The following is a 13,851-nucleotide window of genomic DNA, read 5'->3' on the forward strand; positions in this document are numbered from 1 at the left end:
CATCGATGACTTATTCTAAAGTGTTTTAGAACATAAAACATTGAACAAAATAGCGCCAGAACAGGCCCTTCGGCCCACAATAGCTGTGCCGAACATGATGCCAAGTCCAACTCTTATCTGCTCCACATAATCCATATCCCTCCATTCCGTGCACATCAATGTGCCTAACTAAAAGTCTCTGCTACTTTTGCATCTGCCTCAACCACTATTGTATCTGCCTCAAGCAGCGTGATCCAAGCACTCACCACCCCCGGAGTATAAACGTTGCCCTGCACATCTCCTTTAAGCTTTGGTCCTCTCACCATAAAGTAATGCCCTCTAGTAATTGACTTTTCCATCTTGGGAAAAAGGTTCTGACTGTCTACCCTATCTGTGCCTCTCATATACTTCGATCAGGTCTCCCCACGTTCCAGAGAAACCAATCTAAGCCTGTCCAACCTACCCGTGTGGCTGATACTCCCTAATCCAGGCATCATTCTGGTAAACTGCACGCTTTCTAAAAACCCCTTATCCGTCTTATAATAGGACGACCAGACTTGCGTGCAATACTCCAATGGCGGCTTAACCAAAGTCCTATAACGCTGTATCATGACTTCCTGACACATATGCTCAATGCCCCAACCTGTGTAAGCAAGCATACCATATACTTCATAGAACATTCATTTGTTCTCCATCTCTCTACATCACTGTCTATATCTCCCATTTCCCCTTCCCCTGACTAGTCTGAAGAAGGGTCTCAACCCGTAACATCACCCATTCCTTCTATCCAGAGATGCTGCCTGTCCCGCTGAGTTACTGCAGCATTTTGTGTCCATCTGCAGTATACTTTGACAGCCTTCCGCACAGTTTACGACCCCAGCAATATTGCTATCAGGTCAGTCAAGCAGAAAGGCAGGAAAATGGACTCAGTCTCAGATTAACACAATATTGCTTTTGGCATTCATGTGTTTTTTACAAGGTAAAAAGTTTTATGTTCTTTGCTGACTCGTAATTTTCCATTACAATAACATTCAGTGTTTCAAGTTTAGGCAGTTTCATTATTGATCCTGTGCAACAGGAGACAAGAAACAGGTACAAAGGGAATCTTAATATATAGAAATGTATTTGTTTAAAGTCAGGATAATTTATTTCCCAGAATCTAGACATGGATTGAATTACTTTTCTCCGAGCAAATACAGTGCATACAGACTTCAAATAAGGCCAGAGAGGCACTGTAGAAGAATGCAAATAAAATCTTTGCAGTTTGGGCTGATGAGTAAAGATGTCATCTGCACTCCCAGTCAGCTTGGAGCTGTCTGATCTCGACTCTGTTAAGAGTTGAGGGTACTAACATATTTTATTTCACAGGATGTGGCTGCTGTGATGGCTCCAATTTATTGTACATCGCCAATTCTTCCCGTTTTGGAGGGCAAGGGCAGTTCAGAGTCAACCCCATTGACGGAGGTGGGTCACAAGACACACACACATACACACAGGCAGAGGAGGAAGGGATGACGGATTTCCTGACCTGAAGACCTTTAGTAAGCCACAGTGGTTCTTATGACAATGCAGGAGCTTCATGCTCACCATTACAATATTAGCTTTCTCTCTCGTATTTATTTCATTACTTGAATATAAATTCCTGAGCTGCCACGGTGGGTTTTGTACTGTTGCCTCCACAATCAATACTCTTAATAATTTAACCACTCCTCAATGTGAAGAAAAATAAAAATCAGCCAGATTTCATGCATACAATTGCTATTCATAACCAAATGTGGAATGAGAAGATCATTGTGTTAATGTTGTCTCATAAGCAAGATCAACTAATATTAATGAGACCAGAGGAACTTGACCCAACCTGGAGTAAAAAAGAATAAAAAGAATAGAACTCGTTGATGGTAACTATATACTCATGCCCCAGCCCCGATTTTTCTCAATCTAACAAAATAATGGCACCGAAAATTGTAATGTCTTCATTGACTCTAACCATTCATACAATTTGCAATTTGTTCATTTGGCAATTAAAATGGGTGAGATTCCAGCAGCTTTATCTTGCAGGGGAGGGGCCGATGTTTAAAAACTAGTAGTGCTGGTAACAATTTTGCAGTTCATTTATACAATTGCCGATTGTCATCCTCAAAACAAGACTTCTTCTTCAGAAACAATAGGAGGATCCAGCCCTGCCCAGCCAGCTGCTCTGTGGGTTGTGTTCTCACTCTCCTGGGATGGCTGGTAACCAGCTGCCACATGTCTGAAGACACAAGACAGACAATATGTGCAAACTTTATGACCGGAGCGAGACAAGACAGGTGTAGGAAACAGGGAAATCAATAGAAGTAAAAGGCAGAAACAGGCCATTCGGCCCGACTTGCCCATATGGAACAACATGCCCCATCTGCATTAGTCCCACCTGCCTGTGTTTGGCCCATACCCCTCTAAATAGCCCTATCCTATCCATGTACCTATCGAAATGTTTCTTAAACATTGCAGTTCCTTTTACCCCTGTCCTTTCTTCCACCTATACCATCCGATCAAAACTGATTCTCTGCCTTAACTACCATAGATATAAATTCCAGTCTCACAATTCGCCTGCTTGAAGCTGCTTTTGCTGCTTTGTACTACATCTCAAGTCCTCATGACTCCACTTGCTTGGGCACTAAAATACTAGAAGCAATTTTAAAATGCATTCATATTATGCATCAGCTGCTGATGATACTTATCTGGTTATCTAAAGGGCCAATTGATTTCCTTCTGGAGATAGCAAATAACTATTTTCAGTTGGGTATTCCAATGCGAATCATTTGTACAATTTCTGGTTGGAGCCGATGGAGATTGGAAGAGTAAGAACTTGTTTGGCACAACTCCCTACAAATGGCAATAGTAAAAGGCAATACATACAGTAACCCTATTTCGGACTTGACGGTTTCTATTTTGATTACCAGGTACTCCACAGGTTACGACTGGTTCAACTTGCAATAGTTTGACTTTGCGACGGTGCAAACGGCAGGGACCCGTAGCGAGCCGTCGCTCGCTTCCGGACACGTGATCGCGCGTTTTCAATGCATTTCGACTTACGATACTTTCAGTTTCCGATGGGTTTCTCAGAGCGGAACCCCATCGGAAGCTGAGGAGTACCTGTATTCTTTTGTGTTGTAACATGGATTTCATTTATGATCTCGTTTTTTTGGTTAACATAGCAAATTTACTTTTGGTTGAACTGATCATCTTATTCCTGACGTGGTTGTACTGCCTGACCCGCTGAGTTACTCCAGCATTTTGTGTCTGTCTTATTCCCGATGCTTAGGTGCATCCTACTTCTACTGTTAAAGCTGTCTCCATGTTGTGTTTAGCAATGTATCCAACCACAAGAGAGCAAGCATTGGGTTGAATTGATGAACACTTACCAAATTTCAATTACAAAAAGAAAGCACGGTGAATAATTTTATTTAAAAAAAGATTTCAACTCTCCAGCTGAAGTGGTCTTTAATGATCTGATGCTAAATCATGTAATTAGGTTCATGCAATATTTGTGAAAAATAAAAACAAGGAACTGCAGATACTGGTTTACACAAAAGGTCATTGTAGTAACTCGTCAGGTCAGGGATCATCTATGGAGAAACATAGAAACATAGAAAATAGGTGCAGGAGTAGGCCATTCGGCCCTTCGAGCCTGCACCGCCATTCAATATAATCATGGCTGATCATCCAGCTCAGTAGCCTGTACCTGCCTTCTCTCCATACCCCCGATCCCTTTAGCCACAAGGGCCACATCTAACTCCCTCTTAAATATAGCCAATGAACTGGCCTCAACTACCTTCTGTGGCAGAGAATTCCACAGATTCACCACTCTCTGTGTGAAGAAATGTTTTCTCATCTCGGTCCTAAAAGACTTCCCCCTTATCCTTAAGCTGTGACCCCTGGTTCTGGACTCCCCCAACATCGGGAACAATCTTCCCGCATCTAGCCTCTCCAACATGGATAGGTGATGTTTCAGGTCGGGACCCTTCTTCAGATTGGGGGGGGTGGGAGAAGAAAGCTGTAAGAGGGGAGAGGCAGGACAAAGTGTGGCAGGTAATAGGTGGACACAGGTGAGGTGGGTGGGGGTGTTGTTAGGCAGATGGTAGGAACAAAGGCCAGAAATAAAAGCAGGCGTGAGACAGGTCTGAAGAATTGCGAATTGTGGAGAATAGAGAGAGGATAGGTCGGTATGAGAATTGGAAGGCGAGTTAAAATGGCTGAAGAAGTCTGAAGAAGGGTCTCGACCCGAAACATCACCCATTCCTTCTCTCCTGAAATGCTGCCTGACCTGCTGAGTTACTCCAGCATTTTGTGAATAAATAGCTTCGATTTGTACCAGCATCTGCAGTTCTTTTCTTATAAAATGGCTAAAAGGTGATTTAGTGGATGCATACTGGAATTGATTTTTTTTTAAAAAATGCTGAAAACACTCATCAGGTCTGTGGAAAGAGAAACAGTTAACATTTTAACACCTCTTTACAAATGCCACCCAACATACCGGGTAACATGCCAGCATTTTCTATTTTTATTTCAAATTTCCAGCATCTGCAGTGTTTTGATTTTCAGTTAGTCTACATTGGAATGTGTTGCCTCAACGGTGTTGTTGATAGATTCAGAACTCTCAGGATGGAATCATACAAATAATTGCAAGGAGGCTATTTTGCATGACAATGGCCAAAGAGCAGGGGAATATGGCTAATTACATAACAGGTGCGTGCACCGGCAGCCAAAATGGTGATTTTCTGTGCCGATTTTGGTGCTTTTTTCCATCTCCTCTTCAGAAATAATCTTTCTGAACATTACACTGATCTCCACATTACACTCAAAGCCACACTCACTTTCCTCCTCAAATGGTTATATCATAATCACTTCCACAAACACTTTGACTGCCTAGTTTTTAAACAAAAATGCACTAAAAGTGTAAAGTGACTATATTTAGATTGCATCAAAAGATAGATTCTGGATTTCACACCACAGGATTTACTTTTAAATAGTTTTTGGGGTTACTTACTTCAGGACTGTTTATATTTTCCACCCTCATTCCATCTTTAAAAACTGAGCTGCTCTTTCATAACCATTCTGAATTACATAAAATAGTAGCACCCTTTTTGACTAGTAAGTAATAATTTACTAGTAAGTAATTCACTAGTAAGTAATAATTTACAGTGTACGAAAAATACATAGCTTTATTCAAGAGGAAAAATAAGTGTTTTTATTCATTAATTTGAGGAAATATAAGAGAGAAATATTGAATACTGAGGATCAGATGACATGACATAGCTTGAAACTAGAACAAGTCCACTTTCGCCTCTATAATCTAGGTGAGATTACAACCTAAAAATCATCATCACCATCCATTTAATTATATTAACAATATGCTATGGAGCAATTGGAAATATTCTATTTTCTGTTTTGCATAGGCACAAGAATTTTGCATTGGTGATGGAAAGTAAATGCAAGTCAGTGATAATACTGTGTTGGAAGGAACTGCAAGTGCTGATTTACACCGAAGATAGACACATAACGCTGGAGTAACTCAGCAGGACAGGCAGCATCTCTGGATAGAAGGAATGAGTGATGTTTCGAGTCGAGACCCTTCTTCAGACTGAGAGTCAGGGGTGAGGGAGACACAGAGATATGAAAGGGTAAGGTGTGAAAACAAGACATCAAAAGAGACGACGATCAAGGAAACTGACGAATAGATCATTGTTAGCTCATAGATCATTGTTAGCTCGGAGAAAGCGACAACAAAGCAAACAGAGATAAAATGAAATCAGGGGGACAGTCAGACTGGTCAAAGAACTGGGAAGGGGAGGGGGGTGCATGGAGGGAGAGAGGGAAAGCAAGGGAGACTTGAAGTTAGAGAAATCAATATTCATACCGCTGAGATGTAAGCTGCCCTAGCGAAATACGAGATGCTGTTCCTCCAATTTGTGCTGCTAACACTGCTGACAAGATCAAAGTTTGACTTGGACAAACCACATATGAACAAACATTTGGATAAGGTAGACTTTATGGAGGATGGTGACAGGAAGAAATAGGTGTTTTGGAACTACAGTGAAAATACCATCATCTCCCAAATCCACCTTGCTTTCCCACCGGCTGCACTAAACTTGCAAATTATAGCAGCCACCTTAAAGCACTGAAGCAAAAAACACAAAATGCCGGAGTAACTCAGCGGGTCAGGCAGCATCTCTGGAGGACTTGGGTAGGCAACGGTTTGGGTCGGGACCCTGCTTGGTTCACTTGTCGTGCCAGTATTTTGGAGGATTTTACAGAGATAACATTAGTTTTATTTCTTCAGTTTTACGAGTAATAATAAATAGTGAAGAAGCATTTAAAACAGTCACACCTATTTTTAATATTTAGTTCCTAATATGTTGTGAACTAAAAAAAGGTGAAGGTAACAAATATCAAGGCGTACACAGCAGGAAGAGTTGTAATAATCAGGTGGTCTCTTCTTTCCAACTTTCAAAGAATCTGTTCATTGTTGTCCCATGTGAGGCAGGCTATGACATCCTTTACTCAGTACCACCCTGACAACTGACTTAATGGAATTACAGGCTCTGCTTTAATAACACATCTCAACTACAGGCCAGCAAAAACGACACTCTCAACCTGAATTATACAGCATGGGACTCATATCCAATTATTAGCTAAAGTAACTATTACACAATCCAATCACAGGGAAAACAGCTGTTAATCTTCAGTAGGTCGCTGCATATTAGTGGCTCACATGGGCAGACAGTCTTTGTACTGGCCTCCACTTACAGACTGTAATTATGTCCTAGTGAGTGGCTGGGTGGGGACAGCCTGCCAGCCCCCTCAGACCCAGGCAGCAGATGGGGAACAATCAGTTCAATGTTCATCATCAGGATATGTATTAGGATAGTGCACAGCATCTCTGACACCTTTGCAGCTACTATTTATGGTATTAATTGCTATGGCAGATAAAACTGTCTGAGAGGACGTGGTTAGATTAAGACAAAGATTTTATTCCCACTAAATCCGGCAATTGTATAGCTACTTATTTTCAATCCTTGGGCAGTAAAATTGGAAATATATGGAGGATGAAAGTCTTGCGTGTTTTAATTCATTTCAGGATGGAGGCATCACAGTGGTCAGGGAGCATCCCGACTGCTCTTGACAAGGCAGTAAAGTGAGCTACCTTAGTAAAACGGAACAGTCCTTCTGATGAAGGTACTTCCACGGTGATGTGAAGAAGGTTGTTCAAGGATTTAGCCCGAGCAACATTAGATAATCATTTCACACGGCAGTTGTACAGGGCCCTAGTGAGACCGCACCTGGAGTACTGTGTGCAGTTTTGGTCTCCAAATTTGAGGAAGGATATTCTTGCTATTGAGGGCATGCAGTGTAGGTTTACTAGGTTAATTCCCGGAATGGCGGGACTATCATATGTTGAAAGACTGGAGCGACTAGGCTTGTATACACTGGAATTTAGAAGGATGAGAGGAGATCTTATCGAAACGTATAAGATTATTAAGGGGTTGGACACGTTAGAGGCAGGAAACATGTTCCCAGAACAAGGGGCCACAGTTTAAGAATAAGGGGTAAGCCATTTAGAACTGAGATGAGGAAAAACTTTTTCAGTCAGAGAGTTGTGAATCTGTGGAATTCTCTGCCTCAGAAGGCAGTGGAGGCCAATTCTCTGAATGCATTCAAGAGAGAGCTAGATAGAGCTCTTAAGGATAGCGGAGTCAGGGGGTATGGGGAGAAGGCAGGAACTGGGTACTGATTGAGAATGATCAGCCATGATCACATTGAATGGCGGTGCTGGCTCAAAGGGCCGAATGGCCTCCTCCTGCACCTATTGTCTATCTATCTAATGGTGTGCAGCTTGAAGGGGAATATGCAGGTGGTGGCGTTCCCATGTACAGGCAGCACTTGCCCTACATGGGCAGAGGTCACGGTTTCGTGAGGCAGCACAGCATAAAGAGCAGCCACCAGTGTAACTCAAGTCTCTTGGCTGCACAATGCACTGGTAGGAATCTGAAATGAGCAGCTAAAAATTCCTTGGCTCACAGTAACAGAATCAATCTACCAAAAACAACATTCTAAAATTTGTCACTACTCTGTTATCTTGTATGATGTACATTAAGTGTGTAGGAAGGAACTGCAGATGCTGGTTTACACAGAAGATAGACACAAAATGGTGGAGTAACTCAGCAGGACAGGCAGCATCTCTGGAGAGAAGGAATGGGTGATGTTTCGGGTCGAGACCCTTCTTTGTGACTGAAACATCACCCATTCCCTTTCTCCAGAGATGCTGCCTGTCCCACTGAGTTACTCCAGCATTTTGTGAGTATCTATGATGTATATTAATCTTGTTCCAACAGTAACTTATACTGAACATTTATAAAACCCAGCAGATGCTAATACTCTAAAGTAAAAACTAAAAGTACAGTACCAGAAATACACAGCAGGTCAGGCAGCACCCGTGAAGAGGGGAACAGAGTTAAAAACATAGAAAATCGGTGCAGGGGTAGGCCATTCGGCACCTTCGAGGGCTAATCATCCAAAATCAGTACCCCGTTCCTGCTTTCTCCCCATATCCCTTGATTCCGTTAACCCTAAGAGTTATATCTAACTTCCTCTTGAAAACATGCAGTGAATTGGCCTCCACTGCCTTCTGTGGCAGTGAATTCCACAGATTCACAACTCTCTGGGTGAAAAGGGGTTTTCCTCATCTCGGTCCTAAATGGCCTACCCCTTATTCTTAAACTGTGACTCCTGGTTCTGGACTCCCCCAACATGGGGAACATTTTTCCTGCATTTAGCCTGTCCAGTCCCTTAAGAATTTTTATGTATCTATAAGATTCCTTCTCATCCTTCCAAATTCCAGTGAATACAAGCCCAGTCGACCCATTATTTGGTTAATGTTTCAAATTAATGACCCGTCATCAGAACTGGTAAAAATGAGAAAACAAGTTGTAGAGACGGGGTTGGAGGAGGGAGAGAGCAAATGGGAGCAAATGGGATGTCTGTGATGGGAAGGAAATGAAGCAACGTTGTCAGACACAGTTGAAAAAACTAAGCAAACGCATGTGCATCTTTCTTTTTAGGTTTGTAGGAAGGAACTGCAGATGCTGGTTTACACCGAAAATAGACACCATGCCAACCCTTCCAAACTCTGTGCTTTTGACTGCCGAATCTGAGATTGCCCCAGAACTAGTCGAGGCATGACATTTCATGCATCCGAAGGTTGAAAGGGTCAGCAGCTTTAAGTTCCTCGGTGTGCACATCACTGAGGACCTTTCCTGGACACTGCACACGGACACAATAACAAAGGCGGCCCGCCAGTGGCTCTTTTGCCTGAGAAGACTGAGGAAGTTTGGCGTGAACGCCAGCATCCTCACAACCTTCTACAGATGCACCATCGAGAGCCTGCTGACGGGCTGCATTACAGTCTGGTACGGGAGCTGTTCTGCCCACAGCCACAAATCACTACAGGGAGTGGTGAAGACGGCACAGCACATCACTGGCAACTGTCTCCCGGCCATTCCGGACATTTTCTACCGGTGGTGCCTGCGGAAGGCACGCAGCATCATCAAGGACCACAGCCACCCAGCACGCAGGCTGTTCTCCTTGTTACCGTCAGGCAGACGATACAGGAGTATGGCTGCGCGTACCACCAGACTTAAGAACAGTTTCTACCATCAGGCCATCAGGCTTCTGAACTCATAAACACATTTCACATCATATATGTTGATTATTTTAATATTGTCTTTTTACATTACTAATGTAATTTTTATCTTATTTATCCTTGGAATATTACTGCTGAGGTGACCCATTGTCATGTCAAATACATTTCATTGTACCATTGACCCTGTGCCAACCTACATATGACAAATAAATTAAATTAAATTAAATAAAAATTAAAGCCAAATTCTTTTGATCCAAATGCTAGTGCCTTGGTTATGCTTTACAATCATTTTATACTCTGTGTCTGTTACAAACAGCTAAACCAAGCACTCTATTAGTTACACAAGCTCTTCCATCGCAAGTAAATGTCAGTTCTGGTGTTAAATGCCCCCATCTGCCAAGTAATCCCTTAAAAATTAGTGCACCGCTGTCGGTATGCTGTTGCTGTCTCTCAGCCCCAGAAACCAGGATTCAGTTCTGACCTCAGGTGCTGTCTGTGTGGAGTTTGCATGTTCTCCCTGTGACCGCGTGGGTATCCTCCAAGTGCTTCACTGTCCTGTGCAGGAAGGAACTGCAGATGCTGGTTTACACCGAAGATAGACACAGAATGCTGGAGTAACTCAGCGGGACAGGCAGCATCTCTGGATTAGGAATGGGTGACTTTTCGGGTCGAGACCCTTCTTCAGACTGAGCTTCAGACTGAGTCTCAGTCTCAAGAAGGGTCTTGATCCGAAACATCACCCATTCTTTCTATCCAGAGATGCTGCCTGCCCCACTGAGATACTCCAGCAGTTTGTGTCTGCTTCAGTGTCCTACTACATCCCAAAGACATGCAATTTATCAGCCTAATTTGCCATTGTAAATTGCCCCCAAGGTCTAGGAGAATGGAGGAAGCTCGGGAGAGTTGGAGAAAATTTGAGGAGAGTTAAAGATGTGGATTAATGTAAGGTTAAGTGTAAATGGGTGGTTGAAAGTCAACATGAACTTGGTGGACCAAAGAACCTGCTACCATGCTACATTTCTTGATTAGTCTTGATGTTATCATCAGTAATCACTCGTCAGCTGCCTCTAACCCGTAATATCATTGGGACGAGTACGACTTAGATATAGATGGATAGGTTAGGACCATCTACGAGCACAGCATGCAAACTTCCTTTAAAATCCCAAGAAGATTTGTTGTGCAATGATCAGTCCATTACAGAAAATCAAATAACCTATTTACCGTTAAGTTTCCGCCAACAATATACAAAGTATTCTAGTACAAATGTTGAATACGGTAGTGTAGCGGTAGAGTTGCTGCCTTACAGTAGGAAACAAAAACTGCAGATGCTGGTTTAAATCAAAGGTAGACACAAAATGCTGGAGTAACTCAGCGGGTCAGGCAGCATCTCAGGAGAGAAGGAATGGGTGACGTTTTGGGTCGAGACCCTTCTTCAGACTTATAGTAGAATCATAGAAACATAGAAAATAGGTGCAGGAGTAGGCCATTCGGCCCTTCGAGCCCGCACCGCCATTCAATATGATCATGGCTGATCATCCAGCTCAGTAGCCTGTACCTGCCTTCTCTCCATACCCCCTGATCCCTTTAGCAAAAAGGGCCACATCTAACTCCCTCTTAAATATAGCCAATGAACTGGCCTCAACTACCCTCTGTGGCAGAGAATTCCACAGACTCACCACTCTCTGTGTGAAGAAATGTTTTCTCATCTCAGTCCTAAAAGACTTCCCCCTTATCCTTAAGCTGTGACCCCTGGTTCTGGACTCCCCCAACATCGGGAACAATCTTCCCGCATCTAGCCTCTCCAACCCCTTAAGAATTTTAAATGTTTCTATAAGATCCCCCCTCAGTCTTCTAAATTCCAGCGAGTACAAGCCCAGTCTATCCAGTCTTTCCTCATATGAAAGTCCCGCCATCCCAGGGATCAATCTGGTGAACCTTCTCTGTACTCCCTCTAAGGCAAGAACGTCTTTCCTCAGGTTAGGAGACCAAAACTGCACACAATACTCCAGGTGCGGTCTCACCAAGGCCCTGTACAACTGCAGCAGAACCTCCCTGCTCCTAAACTCAAATCCTCTTGCTATGAATGCCAACATACCATTCGCTTTCTTCACTGCCTGCTGCACCTGCATGCTTGCTTTCAATGACTGGTGCACCATGACACCCAGGTCACGTTGCATCTCCCCTTCTCCCAATCGGTCACCATTCAGATAATACTCTGCATTCCTGTTCTTGCCGCCAAAGTGGATAACCTCACATTTATCCACATTATATTGCATCTGCATTATATTGCATTAGCCCACTCGCCTAATCTATCCAAGTCACTCTGCAGCCTCCTAACATCCTCCTCGCAGCTAACACTGCCACCCAGCTTCGTGTCATCCGCAAACTTAGAGATGTTGCATTCAATTCCCTCGTCCAAATCATTAATATACACTGTAAATAACTGGGGTCCCAGCACTGAGCCTTGCGGTACCCCACTAGTCACTGCCTGCCATTCCGAAAAGGACCCGTTTATTCCTACTCTTTGCTTCCTGTCCGCCAACCAATTTTCTATCCACCTCAACACTGAACCCTCAATATCATGTGCTTTAAGTTTGTACACCAATCTCCTATGTGGGACCTTGTCGAAGGCCTTCTGAAAGTCCAGATATAACACATCGAACGGTAAGCCGGATGGCCACAACGCATAGATCAACTTGCACTTTACCCTGTCCAAAACTGTTACAACTGTTTCGTTTCGTTGGGTTGCTGCTGTCTAAATTACTTAAATTATTGCATCGTATGGGAGGCGCAATCCCAATCTCGTTGTACCCCTGGGTACAATGACAATAAAGATATATTGTATTGTATTGTATTGTAGTTACATCCTCGAAAAATTCTATAAGATTCGTCAGACATGATTTGCCTTTGGTAAATCCATGCTGACTTTGTCCGATGATTTCACCACTTTCCCGGAATGGCGGGACTGTCGTATGTGGAAAGGCTGGAGCAATTAGGCTTGTATACACTGGAATTTAGAAGGATGAGGGGGGATCTTATTGAAACATATAAGATAATTAGGGGATTGGACACATTAGAGGCAGGAAACATGTTCCCAATGTAGGGGGAGTCCAGAACAAGGGGCCACAGTTTAAGAATAAGGGGTAGGCCATTTAGAACGGAGATGAGGAAGAACTTTTTCAGTCAGAGAGTGGTGAAGGTGTGGAATTCTCTGCCTCAGAAGGCAGTGGAGGCCAGTTCTTTGGATGCTTTCAAGAGAGAGCTGGATAGAGCTCTTAAGGATAGCGGAGTGAGGGGGTATGGGGAGAAGGCAGGAACGGGGTACTGATTGAGAGTGATCAGCCATGATCGCATTGAATGGCGGTGCTGGCTCGAAGGGCTGAATGGCCTACTCCTGCACCTATTGTCTATTGTCTATTGACTCTAGCATTTTCCCCACTACCGATGTTAGGCTAACTGGTCTATAATTCCCCGTTTTCTCTCTCCCTCCCTTTTTAAAAAGTGGGGTTACATTAGCTACCTTCCAGTCCTCAGGAACTACTCCAGAATCTAAAGAGTTTTGAAAAATTATCACTAATGCATCCACTATTTCTGAGGCTACTTCCTTAAGCACTCTGGGATGCAGCCTATCTGGCCCTGGGGATTTATCTGCCTTTAATCCATTTAATTTACCTAACACCACTTCCCGACTAACCTGGATTTCCTTCAGTTCCTCCATCTCATTAGACCCCCGGTCCCCCGCTATTTCCGGCAGACGGTTTATGTCTTCCTTAGTGAAGACAGAACCAAAGTATTTGTGCAATTGGTCTGCCATCTCCTTGTTCCCTATGATCAATTCACCTGTTTCCGACTGCAAGGGACCTACATTTGTCTTAACTAATCTTTTTCTCTTGACATATCTATAAAAGCTTTTGCAGTCAGTTTTTATGTTCCTTGCCAGTTTACCTCATAATCTATTTTCCCTTTCCTAATTAAGCCCTTTGTCCTCCTCTGCTGGACTCTGAATTTCTCCCAGTCCTCTGGTATGCTACTTTTTCTGGCTAATCTGTATGCTTCATCTTTTGTTTTAATACTATCCTTGATTTCCCTTGTTAGCCACGGATGCACTACCTTTCCTGGTTTGTTCTTTTGCCAAACTGGGATGAACACTTGTTGTAGTTCATCCATGCGACCTTTAAATGCCTTCCATT

At 43.2% G+C, this 13,851-nt stretch overlaps 1 protein-coding gene across 2 annotated transcripts in view; it reads right to left on the reverse strand.

Annotated features, from left to right (window-relative positions):
* The window catches only part of scaper (S-phase cyclin A-associated protein in the ER), a 276,817-nt gene that overhangs the window by 85,325 nt on the left and 177,641 nt on the right, over nt 1-13,851 (reverse strand). The gene's annotated exons all lie outside the window — the stretch shown is intronic.

Source organism: Rhinoraja longicauda, chromosome 38, assembly GCF_053455715.1.
Source record: "Rhinoraja longicauda isolate Sanriku21f chromosome 38, sRhiLon1.1, whole genome shotgun sequence".
NCBI lineage: Eukaryota > Metazoa > Chordata > Chondrichthyes > Rajiformes > Arhynchobatidae > Rhinoraja > Rhinoraja longicauda.